The sequence below is a fragment of the Macrobrachium nipponense genome, chromosome 1, assembly GCF_015104395.2.
Source record: "Macrobrachium nipponense isolate FS-2020 chromosome 1, ASM1510439v2, whole genome shotgun sequence".
In the NCBI taxonomy this organism is placed as follows: Eukaryota; Metazoa; Arthropoda; class Malacostraca; order Decapoda; family Palaemonidae; genus Macrobrachium; species Macrobrachium nipponense.
The window spans coordinates 216,058,072-216,067,300 of record NC_087200.1 but is presented as its reverse complement, the minus strand read 5'-3'; positions in this window follow the sequence as shown (position 1 = coordinate 216,067,300).

The window sequence follows — 9,229 nt, the reverse complement described above, 5'->3', positions numbered from 1 at the left end:
TCTCTCTCTCTCTCTCTCTCAGTGCGAAATCAGTATTCAAATGACTATGTGAGCAGTTGGACACAATTTCTTGTTTTCCAGACGTCTTCAAGATGCAAAAAGAAACCTCTTACTCATAAGATTCTTTATGAGACTCTTATTACACCAACCTCTTCCATTCATGTTACCCTCATTCCTTCGTTTAACCGAAGCTCGCTTTATTAAACGAATATTCTTTTATAATCGACCTAGCGTATCCACGGCACACAGAGACCTATATCGCGTTTTATAGCTTTCCAAATGAGTGTTTTTGAGCTCTGGAAATTTTAATAATGTATTGATGTGCGCAGCGTTGCAGCGGATTAAACTTTGAAGGTAGTGATGATGAAGATATAATTATAGGACTTTCAGGAAAAATCTACATTACACTTCTGTCTACAGTTACGTCACTCGGCCAAAACAGCTCTTGAAATCACAAAGACCACATCACGCTTATATGGTATACTACATTCATGGCGTTTGGAAACGAAAAGAAATGCTGGATGAATGTCAGGCGTAGCCGCTTCGTAAATGAATTTCCATACAGATTTCAAAATGGGCTCTATCGCTTGTTGAGTGATCGCTCACTTGACTTCAGGTGATTTTGCAAATGTGATGGATTTTCTGTCTAGTTTGGTTACCAGAGAGGATGTGACTGTGTGCTTTGTTGTTGTTTCATTCTTAAAATCGTCAACAGTATGTACTAGATAGCTTTATTAAACAACTTACGTTTTCGCTTAATTCATAATAACCAGGTCTGTTTATACACGAACAATGGTAGTATCCAACTACTCAAGTGCCCTTGCATGATAAATCTTTGTTGTAATAATTAGATTATGTTAATTTCTATTGGTAATATTTTTTATTTTCAAAATTATATAAATATGCTTGTGCTGAGGTGACATACAAGTATACTATTATACTATAATACAACTCTCTCTCTCTCTCTCTCTCTCTCTCTCTCTCTCTCTCTCTCTCTCTCTCTCTCTCTCTCTCTCTAGCTGGTAATTTTCGACAGAAAAGAGAGGAATGAGGCCAAGAAAGCCCCACTTTCCCTACCTGTATCAAGGTTTTCCGTCATAAAAACAAAGTCTAATTTAATAGGACATCAAACACAACTTTCGTGAAAAAGGCTGAGAGTTGATGAAGACTTTTATTTTTGCCAGATGAGGTCTTGCCTAAAAGAGGCCATTCGCATATCGTTTAAGCGTTTAACTGTCCTTATCATCAGAGTGCATACTCATACACAGCTCTCTCTCTCCTCTCTCTCTCTCTCTCTCTCTCTCTCTCTCTCTCTCTCTCTCTCTCTCTCTCTCTACAAGCTATGAAACTAGATCCTTTTTCAGCCAACCTTAAATTTTTCCCTCTCTCTCTCTCTCTCTCTCTCTCTCTCTCTCTCTCTCTCTCTCTCTCTCTCTCTCGTCTTACAAGCTACCAAACTTAGAACATTATTCACCCACCCCTACTTCGAGGATATTGAATTCTCACAAACCTGAAATACTTCCTTTTCTCTCGGTTTCATTTTTTTTTAAATTAGCCCCTTTTCATAGCTTTTATTTTTCTACTTTTCTTCTTTGAATGTTTTGTAGGATCGGTTTTCTGCATGGCTGAACTTCTATGGCGTTTGTATGAACAGGCAAATCCATGGAAGCAGAGCTGCATTTATTAGAAGTCCCTTCAAGGGTCGTGTTGGGAAACTGAACACCGACTATCGTACTTTCATCTTCTGACTAAAAGGGAGAGAGAGAGAGAGAGAGAGAGAGAGAGAGAGAGAGAGAGAGAGAGAGAGAGAGAGAGAGAGAGTTTATATGACAATTTTTTGTCCGTTATAATTTTCATCTTAAGAATATAGAGAAAAACTGTAGAAAATGCTTCTGTTCCACTATTTAGTACTTAACTCTTTTACATATTTTCATGTTTATTTACCAGTTATGTCATTTTCCATACTGACTTTTCCTTTTGCGATTGGGTCACTATCCTTATTCGACTCGAGCCAGATTTCACATTGAAGCAAAAAAATAAATAAATAAAATAAGAAATAAACATTTAAAAAAAACATTCCAAATCCTTTCAGACATATTCCATTCGGATCCTTTCCCAGTTTACCTTCATGACTCTGGGAAAAGAGTTCACGTGCCGCTGAAAAATGATAAATGGGTATTTTATTATAATGCAGCCGAGATCGATGGTTCCAGGGTAATACACTTTCCCAGAATCCAGCCTCTGCGAATCGCGTATCTCAGTCAAAGCATTGAGAAACTATTCGGCTTTGACCCACATCTGTAAGGTCTGTCCGAGAGGTTACGCATACAGGGATTTTTTAGTCTTGCTTTGCTTTGCTTCAGAATGTGGAGATATCATAGTATGGCAATAAACCTCAATGACTATAAACGTATTCGAGTTATTCACAAGGACTGTGTGACATTGAAATTATATAATTGATTCGCAGAAAACAATTTTCATTCTCTCAATATTCCACAAGTGCTAAAGATAGATAGAGAAGTTTATTTGCATTCGTATATTTTCTATGCACATGTATACGAGGTTGAATCATATAAATGAACTTTTGGATTTGAAATATATTTTAATTTAAATAAAAAGAATCCGTTGTTTGCTGAAGATGAAAAAATTATTCATATCTAACGTTCATTTCAGAAATAACTCAAGCATGTTTGCTATAATTAGTTGTTTTTTTATCTTTAGCAAGCAGCGGATTTTTTCCTATCAAAATTTGTAAAAATCCAAATCCAACACTTTATTCATATGAATACATTTAGTATATATAAACTATAAATACTATAAAACATATAGATAAACTGTATAATTTAGCATCCGTGGCATATTAAAAACAAAGAGAAATTTGGCTTCTGACAAAACAGTTCGCAATATGTACCCGCGCGCGCACACACACACACACACACACACACATCACACACACACACGCGCGCACACACACACACACACACACACACACATATATATATAATATATATAATATATATATATATATATATATATATATATATATATATATATATATATATATATATATAATATATATATATAATGCATGTGGCATGTGTATGTATATATGTATGTATGTATGTATGCATGAATGTTTATATCGTCTCGTATAATACCAGGATAATGTAAATTCTTGCCAGTTCCTAATCATTTAGAAACACTGATGTGAATACAGATTTTCTAGCTTCATAACATTAGATAAACTGAAATAAAAAAAATGCATGAAATTAATAATCCTTTAAACAATAAATAAATCATCTTATAAAAATATAGATGTTTTCTCATCTGCAACAAAATAAAAAAAACGTGTAAAAAAAAAAAAAAACAAAAAAAAAAAAAAAAAAAAAATGATTTGTCGAGAAGAAAAATACCATCAAATCTCAACTGCTTCCTCCGAATCCGTCGACGCGAACTTCAGTCCTGTTTCGAAACCAAAAACACGATTTGTTCCCCACTGAATAAGGCATAGCCAAAACATACGATTAGGTGTTCGGGAGAGTGAGAGAACCGGTGATCTGTTAATCGCACTTTCCGAGAGTTCGAGTTTCCGTGATGCTCAGCCCTTTTCTGTTTTCTGGCCGAGGAGACTGAACGGACTAAGATCAAGAATTCAAAAGCTTCTTTGTCCTAAAGGTGCGCTTGTTTTCCTTCGAGAAATGATGTGAATTTTGTGATTTGGTGTTCGCCTATAAAAGTAGTACGTGATACTGTTAAACATTTGTTTTTATTCCAAGGCTAAATATTATTATTATTATTTTTATTTTTTTTTTTTTTTTTTTGGGGGGGGGAGGGTTTCACAGTCCTCCAATTCGACTGGGTGGTATTTATAGTGTTGAGTTCACAGCGAGTCCTGCAGCTACTTCAGCCTATAGTTTTCCAGATTCCTTGTCAGGGTTCTTGGGATCGTGCCTAGTGCTCCTATGATTATGGGTACGATTTCCACTGGCGTATCCTATATCCTCCTTATTTTTATTTTCAGATCTTGATACTTATCCACTTTTTCCCTTTCTTTCTATTTAAATCTGGTGTCCCATGGCATTGTGACATCAATGAGTGATATTTTCTTCTTGATTTTGTCAATCAACGTCACGTCAGGTCTATTTGTACGTATCACCCTATCTGTTCTGATACCATGGTCCCAGCGGATCTTTGCCTGATCGTTTTCTATCCTGTCTCATGTATTGTCCGTGCATTGGTTTGTTGTGTCATTCCTCTGTTCTGTTTGTCATTCTCCTGTCTGGGTCTTCGTCTACTTTTATCAGTCCTTCTTCCCATGCAATCTTGAGCCACTCGTCTTCACTGGTTTTCAGATATTATTATTATTATTACTATTATTTTTTTTAATTTTTTATTATTTTTTTTTATTGCTCTATCACAGTCCTCCAATTTGACTGGGTGGTATTTATAGTGTGGGGTTCCGGGTTGCATCCTGCCTCCTTAGGAGTCCATCACTTTTCTTACTATGTGCGCCCTTTCTAGGATCACACTCTTCCGCATGAGTCCTGGAGCTACTTCAGCCTCTAGTTTTTCTAGATTATTTTCATGGATCTTGGGATCGTGCCTAGTGCTCCTATGATTATGGGTACAATTTCCACTGGCATATCCCATATCCTTCTTATTTCTATTTTCAGGTTTTGATACTTAAACATTTTTTCCCTCTCTTTCTCTTCAACTCTGGTGTCCCATGGTATTGCGACATCAATGAGTGATACTTTCTTCTTGATTTTGCTAATCAACGTCACGTCTGGTCTATTTGCACGTATCACCCAATCTGTTCTGATACCATAGTCCCAGAGGATCTTTGCCTGGTCGGTTTCTATCACTCCTTCAGGTTGGTGTTCATACCACTTATTACTGCAAGGTAGCTGGTGTTTCTTGCACAGGCTCTAGTGGATGGCTTTTGCTACTGAATCATGCCTCTTTTTGTACTGGTTCTGTGCAAGTGCCGGACATTCGCGTGCTATGTGGTTTATGGTTTCATTTTTCGTATTGCACTTCCTACATATGGGAGAGATGTTATTTCCGTCTATTGTTCTTTGGACATATCTGATTTTTAGGACCTGATCTTGTGCCGCTGGTATCATTCCTTCAGTTTCCTTCTTGAGCTCTCCCCTCAGTAGCCATTGCCACGTGTCATCGCTGGCTAGTTCTTTAGTCTGTCTCATGTATTGTCCGTGCATTGGTTTGTTATGCCAGTCCTCTGTTCTGCTTGTCTTTCTCCTGTCTCTGTATATTTCTGGGTTTTTATCTACTTTTATCAGTTCTTCTTCCCATGCACTCTTGAACCACTCGTCTTTACTGGTCTTCATATATTGCCCCAGTGCTCTGTTCTTGATGTTGACGCAGTCCTCTATGCTTAGCAGTCCTCTTCCTCCTTCCTTTCGTGTTATGTATAGTGTTTCCGTATTTGCTCTTGGGTGTAGTGCTTTGTGTATTGTCATATATTTCCTCGTTTTCTGGTCTATGCTGCGAAGTTCTGCCTTCGTCTGTTCCACTATTCCTGCGCTGTATCTGATTACTGGCACTGCCTATGTGTTTATGGATTTTATCATATTTCTGGCATTGAGTTTTGACTTGAGTATCGCCTTGAGTCTTTGCATATATTCTTTCCTGATCGTGTCTTTCATCTCTTGATGTTTTATATCCCCCCCTTCCATTATTCCTAGGTATTTGTATTATTATAATTATTATTATTTCTGATCTTAATTGTTATTATTTTATTTTAGTTAATATTTCGTTGTCACCATATTATTATCTTTTTTTTAATTTTCACTATATTTCAAGTTATTTTTATATCTTTATTAGTCTTATATTTCATTTCAATTTCATTATCATTTGCGAAGTAGAATCTTTAATTCTTCGCCTCGTTTAGCAACAGAAACGATTCTTGTATAAGTAATCAGAGTAGCTTCAGATTTCGTCCCATTACTTATTGTAAGATCTCTTGATTATTATATAAGCTTCTTAATTGTCTTTTATTTTGCAAGAAACATGCATTATGCAATACCAAATTTACATTCCTTAATATCCGTTTATTTAATATTATCGTTTTTCTATTTTGTCTGATATTTTATGCTTATTTTATTACAGCTAACACACTTCTATATTACGGTAAATTAGTAGCTTCTTTTTTTTTTGTTTGAATTAATTTTCTAATTAATTTAGTATGAATTGAAATGGGTATATGTTGATTGAATTATGAATAATGATCTTTAACTGAAAATGAGTAGACGTCATTACTCTGTTGCTTTCGAGGAAGCTAGGATCGTGATATTTTTTAAGCCACAAAACAAAATAAATGAGAAAAAAATTAAGCATAAAAGTAAGAAAGGCAGGCGCTAACTTTAAGGGGGAAATCCTTAAGTAATTTCCATATATAAAAAGCTGAAGCGGATATCATTTTTCTAAGCACTGCTTTAAGACCTCGATGAAAAATGGCAAGTAAATTGAAGCGCCTGCCATAATCCTTCAATTAGTGTTGAACGGAGTTTTAAACAATTTATGTCTTTATTATCCTCTCCCGGGATTTTCCAAGATAATACCTATGATATTTATGTGAAAATCTTTCGTCATTTTTCTTGATTCCAAGAGACTGGAAAAAAATTTTACGAAACGTTGATACAAACTGTTATTCGCTATACTTTTGTTTTGTATAGCAGATTCTTTTATTCACAAATTATGGACAATGTAATCTAATACCAGCCGAATTTTCACCATAACGTGAAGTATCAATCAATAAACCTAGAAAACTGTTATTTGTCATAGTTTTTACCTGTGGCGGGAAATTGAAAGCTAATTTATCTTTCAAGTTCACTTTGAGAACATCATAACAAACTCCAGCCAGATTAGTTCTCACTGCAACTCACTAGAGGATTCGCTACCCAATAACTTCGTATGAATCTAAATAACAAGAAGTGCTTCTATCAAAGTCACTGACTCTACAGTTATAAATAAGTCAGTCCCCACCTCAAAACAAAGACATATATTCGATGGAATTGGTTTTTGGGATATATTGTTTACTTGAGGGAAGAGTGGACATTGCGTGGTGATTGCTCCTGGGGTATTCCCGTTAACATGATTGATCTGTGTCACTGGATGATATCCCTCATTCCTTTTTCTGGCTGTCAGTTTTTATTTCATAAAGGAACAGGATGAAAAATATATAAATGATTGAAAGTATTCATACACACACACACACACACACACACACATATATATATATATATATATATATATATATATATATATATATATATATTATACATATATATATATATATTATATATATATATATGCGTGTTTGCGTGCACGTCTCCATGATTACATAAGTATCTTCAAAGATTTTAAAGGAATCAGATGAATTCTTAATCGCCGTTCAATTGTTTAATGAGAAAAATAAATAAAATAAATCATCGCTATATCTTGACGTCTCCCCAAGTGGAGTCGACACCTCATTTCCTCAGAGATTAATTAGGATTAATTTCCAAGATCTACTTCGAGAGATTTCGGTTCTCTAGACAATTATGGCTATTAAGTCTGTCATGATAATTATCTAGTGATAGGTTTCCAATATTCTCCCTCTCTCTCTCTCTCTCATGAACATTTACCGAGTATTTCTAAAAAGATAAAAATCTAGTTTAGTAGAATTTTGGGTGATTATGAATAAGCCCCGTAGGTTGGGGGAGTCAATGGGTCGGGGGCGTGTGGGTAGTGCCATCAGTGCACCTCTCGATGTGTACTGTAGGCAATGCTTGAGGTTCTTTGCAGCGTACCTTAAGCCTAGCTGCTATCCCTAATTTCATTTTACTGCATCTTTTTTCATATTCTCTTTCTTCCATATTAATTTCTACCTTCTACCACTTGTTGCATATTGCAATTGCGAGGTTTTTCTCCTGTTAACCTTGCAACCCTTTTTATTCTCAGTTTCTCTTTCAGTGCTGCATGACCTCATAGGTCCAATTTCGTGGCCTTTGGCCTAAATTCTATATTTCTTATATTCGTCATTAAGGAGGTCAAATCATCAGGAAATAATTTAAATAACAACATATGATAGAGCATGAATTTCCTGCTTACTGCTATACCAGTTTTAATGGGGAAAGACTGAATATGCCAATTTCTTATAGTTTGCTCACATTTTATCTTTATTAATTAACTTTAATTATTTTTCGTTTTCTAATAATTGATCTCTTACCGTTTGTTACTTCTTTCTAATGAACACCATATTGTTTGGAGGCTTGAATTTCAAGTCAGTGGTCTCGTTCCATATGAATAGGTTTCGTTTTCTGAATATAATAATAATAAAAATAATAATAATAATAATAATAATAATAATAATAATAATAATAATAATAATAATAATAATAATAATAATAATAATAATAATAAAAGCCCTCCACTGGAGCCTGTGCAAGAAACATCAGCTACCTTGCAGTAATAAGTGGTACGAGCACCAACCTGAGGGAGTGATAGAAAACGATCACGCAAAGATCCTCTGGGACTATGGTATCAGGACGGATAGGGTGATACGTGCAAACAGACCAGACGTGACGTTGATTGACTCAAACGTCAAGAAGAACGTATCACTCATTGATGTCGCAATACCATGGGACACCAGAGTTGAAGAGAAAGAGAGGGAAAAAATGGATAAGTATCAAGATCTGAAAATAGAAATAAGAAGGATATGGGATATGCCAGTGGAAATCGTACCCATAATCATAGGAGCACTAGGCACGATCCCAAGATCCCTGAAAGGGAATCTAGAAAAACTAGAGGCTGAAGTAGCTCCGGGCCTCATGCAGAAGAGTGTGATCCTAGAAACGGCACACATAGTAAGAAAAGTGATGGACTCCTAAGGAGGCAGGATGCAACCCGGAACCCCACACTATAAGTACCACCCATAATAATAATAATAATAATAATAATAATAATAATAATAATAATAATCTAAGGACATATTGCAATGAAGATTTTACCTTAATAATTAATAGAAAATTACGCTTTTCATGTAACTCATTTCCTGCTAAATCCGATGAGCTAGTCGGAAATTGCCAGCCGATTGCTTTACATTTCTATTGATTAAAGACACCAAGTCACGGAAATCATCCAGAGATGAATAAGTATAGGTCTGAAATCATAATTTTCATTATCATCATTATAGTCTCTGGTGCCGCGTGATGCAAAAGGTCTC